We start from the raw sequence: 9,008 nt of genomic DNA on the forward strand, positions 1-9,008 counted from the left end.
CAAGCCAAACTCAAATCATATTATTCAAAGTAAAAATCCCGGACATCACCCCAACTACACACCTTCATTATACGGACTACTTATAATCTTGTATTGTGCTAGACTGCTAGCTAATAACTACTCTGTATTATACGAGTACTTCTATTGTGATAGAGCATATTACATGCACCCGGGTACACGGTGTACCCTCTCACATATGGTAAGAACTACCAATGGATATAAAAATACCCTTATATGCACGGTGCACTAGGGTGCGTCTAATAATTTTCAGTATTATGATAGCTAATTACTACTCCGTACTAGTTCAGTAGGAAAGTGTGGATTCTAATTTTCCGTATCATATTGTTTCACTTTTGATTTCGGATTCAATTATTAATTAATGAAAATTAATAGCCCTTTTGGGAATTCCCTAAAAAAAAGTGAGATATTACGGAGTAGTGTTGATTGTGCATATTTTAACTAGTCATTAATTATTTGTCAATAATTAATGACTAGTTAAAATTGATTAGTTGATTATCGAGGGTCTGAGCTAAGCTAAGCTAAGCCAAGATACTACTGAACGCACTAGTAATTAAGCATGGAAGCCTTAACATTTTGCTGCACTATTTTTCAATCCTGCACAAGCACAAAAGGGAACAATAATGGTGCTACTTTTATTGTTGACTCATATGACGCTCTACACTCAAGACAGATTTACCAAGAAGCCAATCGTGCCGTTGTTAAATAACAACAACGTTACGTGATCCGAATAACCTAACCCGTAAATTTGAACTCGTACGTACCAATTACCAAATGACTCTTACCTAGACTATAACAAGAGACAATTAAGTAAAAAAGAACATATCCCTGAGTCCCTGACTCATCCTACCTCACTGAATCATTAATAAAAACAATTAAAATACAATATGAAAATAATTTTTTATTCGGCTAGTCTGCTATCAAACCCTCTAAAATTTACTTATATATAACATGTGTTTGGACTCACGATTGGATACCAATTGGGCCAGCATTTCAAAACCCAATGGCTCTATACAACAACATCAAACCTACTTTAAACCCTACTTGGCTTATAAATAACCTATCGGGCCATTTACTACACAAACACTATAAATAAGCCGTTAAGGCTCACACTTCAAAGTACGTCCAATTTATTGCCTTAAGACTACTCTCTAGAGAACTCTCTCTCAGGCATTGTTCTTACTTAGGCATCGGAGGGGCTTTCCTCGGAAACACCCCGAGGCTAGTGACATTGTCATTGTGCAGGTAAACTCGGACTCAACTCAGCCAAGCAAACAAGATCTTCCACACCAACGAAAAGGGTCTTCATACGACGCTCATTATTTCAACATCGGAACAACATGTAAATATGACAATTTATAAACTGTTTGACGTACAATATTTTTATATCCAACTCTCCCTGGAAAAAAAATGGTTATACTTCGTATTCACTTAAAGGGAGCCAGCAATTGTGGATGAGTTGGAGTGGCCAATAGCAAAAGGCAAATTTGTTAAAAAGGACCTTTTATAACCCAAATTTTGCGAGAAAGGACCTTATATAATTTTTTTTGTGAAATCACACCTTAATGTAAATTATTTTGCGAGAAATGACCTTATATAATTTTTTTTGGTGAAATCACACCTTAATGTACTTTTTTTTTGCGAAAGACAACCAAAAGTAAATTTTCGGCATTGACTGAGCTTTTCCGGCCATTGACTTGCACGTGAGAAGCACGTGTGGCTTTATTTTGCTAATTACACCCAATTTTCCTCCAAAATTCTAAGATTTAAAACCTAAAGTTGAAAAAAAAGTCGAAATAAAATCAAGTTTGAAAATTCAAGACTCGGGAAAATCAATGTCTTTAGCCAACGTAAGCCACGCGTGCTGCTCACGTGCAAGTCAATGGTCGGAAAAGCTCAGTCAATGCCGGAAAATTTTCTTAGGTCCTTTCTCGCAAAAAAAATTACTTTAAGGTGTGTTTTCACAAAAAAAATTATATAAGGTCCTTTCTCGCAAAATTTGTGTTATAAAAGGTCCTTTTTGGCAAATTTGCCATAGCAAAATAAACGTTTTATATACATAAGTTTACAGTACAAAATAGTGACGGATTTAGAAATTTTCTCTTAAGGTTTGGATTTTTAAATGTAAAAACAATATAATTGATATTGAGATATAACTCATGCAGTACTATCGTAGTGCATAATGAAAATTAAATACTGGATATTCATTAACAGTGGATGATTAACATGATACGACGGTCGGATAGGTTTTATCTATAAGGTTAATCGAGAACAAGTCCAGGAAGCACATGACCGTGCAAGGAACACAGTTCAAGAGGAGTTTTCTCGGGCTACTTTCGCTAGAGAACCTGAATATTTTGGTTTTAGTTTTTTTTTTTTTTTTTTTCCTTTCATGTACTTTTCCTAAATGTAAAAAAAAAATTAAAAAACATCAAATACATTGTATCTTTGTCCAAGTTCCCTATTACAACAAATATAAAAGGCTATACATTTGTTTTATCGGTTTTTTCATGAAATACCCCCGAGGTTTGCAAAAACGCACCAAATACCCTCGCGTCTTTTGAATCACATAATATACCCCTATTTTTTCCCAAGTTTGCACCAAATACCCCTAAACCGACCTTCCGTTAGTCCTCCGTTAAGTCGTGTTTATAATTCACAGAATACCCCTATTTATAAACTTATTGTACAATATACACCTATTTTGAAACTAAGTTGCACCAAATACTCAAACTGCTTTTAAACTGCAGAATTTGATTTCCACAAATCGTTCACCTAATTAATCAAATTAATCAACCTAAAAGTTAAACCTAAAACAAAAATAGAAGTAATAATCAAAGAAAATTGAAATGCTCAAACAACAAATCCAATAAGAAATTGATTGAATTGAATTTTACTGTTGGTATACATATCGGTCAGTGCATTAGTCAATGCGGCACTACATCTAAATCCAGCAGCCACCATTGAGGAACGAACTCTCTTCCCAAGTGCAAGCAAAATAGACTCGTGAATTTACTTCATTATCTTATACGGGAAAAGTAATCTGATGGTTTTGTAATAACTGAACTTAATGCAACTGTTCGAGAAGCTTGATGTCACAGGAAGAGCTTGAGGCTGCTAAGGAAGAGCTTGAGGTTGACAAAAGAGCCCACCTTTCCACCTATGAAGGGAAGAGTTTGTGTACTGCATAGCCGTTTAAGGATGGATCAGAAACAATTTGAGGGGATTGGTTAATCGCAATTTGTTCCTCAAATTCAAATTTCACAGTGGGGGATGCTTTTTCAGGCCTGATCGGAGATGGTTGGCTGCGGTTATTCAAATTTCATTCCATCATTTTCCAAATTCCTCCGCCCAAAAGGTGGAAAACGGTACCAATTGGCATTTTAAACCAAGTAAAATCACAATCTTAGCTATTAAACAAATTAATAACACCAATCACTAGACTTGCAAATTCGAAACAAAGGGAATTACTGAGATAATTAGGAGGCTAAAACAAACAACAGTAGTAGAAGTGTTGAGCAGGTGCCACCTTCCGTGCTTCATTCATTGCTGGTGGTGGCACAAAAGTCATATAATCATCTCCCACTTTTTGCACTTTTTTGCTTGTATTGATTCAAGTGAAATAGACAATTTTTACATAAATTAAGATAAACCCAGATGAGGAATTTAACAGAAGAACAAAACCCAGAAAGGAATTCTTGAAATTTAGAAGCACGCAAAACCCAAATTGAAAATATTGTAAATCGCCGGCGCCGACAATTAAGTCGATTTCTTGGACTCAGCTGCCGCCTCTGAATCGCCGTCGTTGTTAATGCCACGGAGGCGCTTAATTGACATTTCTTCGAGCAAAACTCAGTGTTCAAAGACAGCACTGAGGCCCATGGCACCAAAAACTCAGTTTTTTGAGGGACTTACAGTTCTGAGCGAATGAGGCGATTCCTAGGTCGGTGAGTTCACGGAATCCCCGGAGTTTGAGGCGCATGAGGTTACGGCACCGGAGGGAAATGAGAACGAGGGCGTTGTCGCCTATGCTAACATATCGACGGTCGCACCGAAGGGCGAGCTTGGTGACCGGGTCGAATCGGGAGAAGAGGGAAGTGCGTAACACCGGATCACTGTTGCCGACCAGAGATCGGCCTCCACCGGCGACCAGAGAGCGGAGATCGGACGCCGCCGGCGATCAAAGAGCAAGAGGAAGAACATCTGAGAGGAGAGAGAAAAAGAAAGAATTTGAGATTTTTTTTTTTTGGAATTTATTTCGAAAACATGTATTAAGGGCAATATAGTAAAACGCCACTAACGGCAGACTAACGTCCGTTAACTGAAGGTGCATCTCATGAACAGTACGGAAAAATAGGGGTATATTATGTGATTCAAAAGACGCGAGGGTATTTGGTGCGTTTTTGCAAACCTCGGGGGCATTTCATGAAAAAACCGTTTGTTTTACCCTCTGAATAATAGCTTAATGGATTTTGAATGAATTTGAAGTACGAATACCTTGCCAAATATAAGATTCTTTCTTGGTTAGCAGTCCAAGATAGACTCCCACATAAGAAATTGCTTTTCACAAGGAACATGGCCTCTGATGGTTACTGCCAGCGGTGCACCTCAATTCATGAAGATGTTATCCACATCTTTGTAACTGCAACAAGAAAGGGAGGTTTTGGACCTCTTTCCCCTGCAAATTTCCTTCTTCACTCAACCCTTGCAACTTTGGCTTCAACAGAACCTCGCCCACCCTTCCCAACACACAAACAACCAAACCTTATTACCTTCGAAAACTTTTTTCCCTTGCATCCCTTTGACCCGTTTGGCTTCGTAGAAACTTTGCTATCTTTCAAGCTACAACAAACCCCTAATCTAATTTAAAAATAAGCTTATAATCTAGCATGGGAGTTCTACTCTTTCAAACCCCAACTTCAAACCTCTACTTCCCTTACCCCTGATCAGAAGTGGCCTGGTACCCCCACCAGTGCATTTGGTCAAGCTTAATTGTGATACTTCATTTACAAAAGAGCTAGAATATGCAGGTCTTGCAGGTGTCATCAAAAATAGCATGGAACATTGGTTAGCAGGTTACCAGAGGAAGTGCTATGTGAAATCATTCCTCATGGGGAAAATTATAGCCACATTGAATAGACTCACGTTTGTAACTAATCCAAGATGGTCCAAAGTGATCATTAACTCGGATTCAAAGGAGGCAATTGACATAATCCAAGATCAGGTAAATGTTGATTGTGATGTTAATTATAATATGATTATGCAATGCAGGGCACTTATATGTGGGATTGAAAACCTCAAGTTGGAGCATGCAAGTAGGAGCACTAATCGGGCAACATATATTTTGGCGAAATTGTGTAGAACTTCGAATTATAATAACTAAGCAGATTCTATGTTTAGTATTTTAGCTAATCCTCTAGGATTTGTGTTGGATGTAATTGCGGAGGAAAGACCTCCATAGCTCAACTGTAGGTACTATTAGATAATGCCTTGAATCGGTCAAGCCCCTTACTGCAACGCCCCAGCACGGGAATCTGTTATTTTCGACACGGTTATCTGTTTTGGGCCTATTTTCTGGGCTTTTCCGCATCTGTCTAGAGAGTAGTATATAAACTCTTTAGGTGATAACCTAGCCGTATTCTGTAATCTGTATTCCTCAAGATCAATAAAATTTTCCTCCCCTCTGCCTGTGGACATAGCTAACACATTGTTAGTGAACCACGTTAAATCTCTGCGTTCTTTAATTACGTTATTTAATATTTCTTTGCATCCGTTATAAAAAACTGGTATCAGAGCCGGATCTGTTCTAGGGTTTGAAATTTCGTGGAGAAAGATGTCTGGTATTAACGTGAAGGTCGAGAAATTTAACGGGAGTAATAGTTTCAGTTTATGGCGAATCAAGATGCGAGCCTTGTTGAAACAACAAGGGCTGTGGGCGCCGCTTGCTAGGAAGTCGGCAGACCCAATCACCGATGAGATGGCCGTTCTGGAGGAGAAGGCACACTCGACGATTTTGTTGTGTCTTGCTGACGATATCATCACCGAGGTCGCGGAGGAGGAAACCGCGCAAGGTCTGTGGGTTAAGCTCGAGAGTCTGTATATGACGAAGTCCTTAACCAATAAGTTGCTTCTGAAGCAACGTCTGTTCAGTCTGCGAATGCAGGAAGGTATGCCTCTCCGAGATCACTTAGATCAATTAAACACAATTTTATTAGAATTGCGTAATATTGATGTTAAAATTGAAGATGAGGATGCTGCTTTAATTCTGTTAGTTTCTTTACCATTATCGTATGAAAATTTCGTGCAATCGTTTATTGTTGGTAGAGATACTATTTCCCAAGAGGAGGTTAGATCGTCCCTCCATACTAGAGAATTGCGCCATAAGGCGACTGGTACAGGTACAGATAATCAGGTTGCTGGGTTAGTAGCCAGTGGGAGTTATGGGCATGGAAATTCGTGGAAGAAGAAATTCAAGAAGCCAGTTTCTAAGGGTCCTAAACCTAATGATGTCTGTAATTACTGTAAGGAGAAGGGACACTGGAAATCTGATTGTCCCAAGAAGAAGAGGCAACAAGATAAATCGCCAGGTACTGCTGCGGTAGCTGATACCAATTCTGAAGAGGATATTGCTCTAGTTGCTGATGAGCACACGCATCACAGTGATGTGTGGATCCTTGATTCTAGAGCGTCTTACCATATATGTCCGCGCAGGGAGTGGTTTACAACCTACGAGCAAGTAGACGGTGGCAATATTTCTATGGCTAATAGTTCTGTTTGTAAGGCGGTTGGAGTAGGCTCAATTAAAATTCGGACACATGATGGTAAATTCTGCACATTGAATGATGTTAGGCATGTTCCACTTATGACAAAGAATCTGATATCTTTGAGTATGTTAGACAACAAGGGTTTCAGTTTTCAGGGTGAAGGTGGAGTTCTACATGTCTGCAAGGGTTCGAATGTGGTTCTGAAAGGTGTAAAACGTGGTACCTTGTATTTACTTCAAGGATCTACGTTATCAGGTTCTGTTGCTATTGCATCCTCGGAGATTGATAAGGAGAACAAGAACAAGTTATGGCATATGAGACTTGGTCACATGAGTGCAAGAGGGATGCAAATTCTGTCAAAAGCGGATCTTCTTTGTGGTCACAAGGTCACGGATCTTGAATTCTGTGAACATTGTATTTTTGGGAAACTACATCGCAGCAAGTTCCCTAAAGGTATACACAGAACAAAAGGCACACTTGATTACATCCATTCTGATTGTTGGGGTCCTTCCCAGGTGGAGTCTTTAGGGGGTCACAGATATTTTGTGTCAATGATTGATGATTTCTCAAGGATGACTTGGGTGTTCATTATGAAGCATAAAAGTGAAGCTTTTAAGAATATCAGACAGTGGAAGGCATTAGTGGAGAATCAAACAGGGAGGAAGATCAAAAGGCTGCGAACTGATAATGGTCTGGAATTTTGTTGGTCTGAGTTCGATGAGTTCTGCAAGAATGAAGGGATTGCTAGGCATCATACAGTCAGGGATACACCACAGAAAAATGGTGTAGCAGAACGTATGAATCAGACACTTCTGGAGAGAGCTAGGTGCATGCTTTCTAATGCTGGACTAACTAGAAGATTTTGGGCAGAAGCGGTTAGTACAACTTGTTATCTGATCAATCGCGGACCTCACACGGGTATACATCTCAAAACCCCTATTGAGGTGTGGTCTGGTAAGCCTGCTGATTACTCTAGTTTAAGAGCTTTTGGTTGTACTGTTTATTATCATGTAAATGAGGGTAAATTAGAGCCACGAGCTAAAAGGGGAGTATTTGTAGGTTATGGGGATGGGGTTAAAGGGTATAGAATCTGGTCTCCATCTGAAAAGAGGGTTATACTAAGTAGAAATGTAGTCTTTGATGAAAATTCTATGTTTAACCCTACTGTGAAGTCTATTGTTGTGTCAGAAAGTGGTAGTGTTGAGAAACAGGAGGAGCAGCAAGTCACTCTAGATGAGAGTGGACCACAACAACCACAGTCAGAATCAGAACCATCAGGTTCTTCATTACCAGTAACGAATCAGCACAGTTTAGCTCTTGATCGATCAAAGAGAGCTAATTATGGGATGCCTCCCAAGAGATATGGTTTTGAAGATATGGTGGCCTATGCACTACAGGTTGCTGAAGAGGTGGATCCTAACCCTGATGAGCCATCCACCTACAAAGAAGCAGTTACATGTACTGAGTCTACCCAATGGCTTGCTGCAATGGGGGATGAGATGGAGTCACTTCATAAGAATCAGACTTGGGAATTAACCAAGAGACCTCGAGACAGAAAGATCGTCACTTGTAAATGGGTCTACAAGAAGAAGGAAGGAGAAACATCAGTTGAGGGTATCAAGTATAAAGCTCGAGTAGTAGCTAGAGGGTTCACTCAGAGAGAGGGAGTAGACTACAATGAGATTTTATCGCCAGTGGTCAGACACACTTCCATCAGGGTGCTACTAGCAATAGTTGCACATCAGGATCTGGAGCTTGAACAACTAGATGTGAAGACAGCTTTTCTGCATGGAGAGTTGGAAGAGGAGATATACATGACTCAGCCAGATGGTTTTCAGGTTCCTGTTAAGGAAGATTATGTTTTCAAGTTGAAGAAGTCCTTGTATGGACTAAAGCAGTCTCCGAGGCAGTGGTATAAGAAATTCGACAGCTATATGATAGAGATTGGCTACACCAGGAGTCGTATGATTGCTGTGTTTACTATAGCAAGGCAGCAAATGGTTCATTGATTTATCTGGTCCTGTATGTAGATGATATGTTGTTAGCTGCAGAGAACAAGTCTGATGTTCAGAAGTTGAAGGATCTCCTTAGTGCTGAGTTTGAGATGAAGGATTTGGGTGCGGCTCGAAAAATTCTGGGGATGGAGATTTATCGGGATAGAAGCAAAAAGAAGCTCTTCTTATCACAGAAGGGATACATTCAGAAGATTTTGTCAAGATTTGGCAT

The sequence above is a fragment of the Spinacia oleracea genome, chromosome 6 (assembly GCF_020520425.1).
Source record: "Spinacia oleracea cultivar Varoflay chromosome 6, BTI_SOV_V1, whole genome shotgun sequence".
NCBI classification, from domain to species: domain Eukaryota; kingdom Viridiplantae; phylum Streptophyta; class Magnoliopsida; order Caryophyllales; family Amaranthaceae; genus Spinacia; species Spinacia oleracea.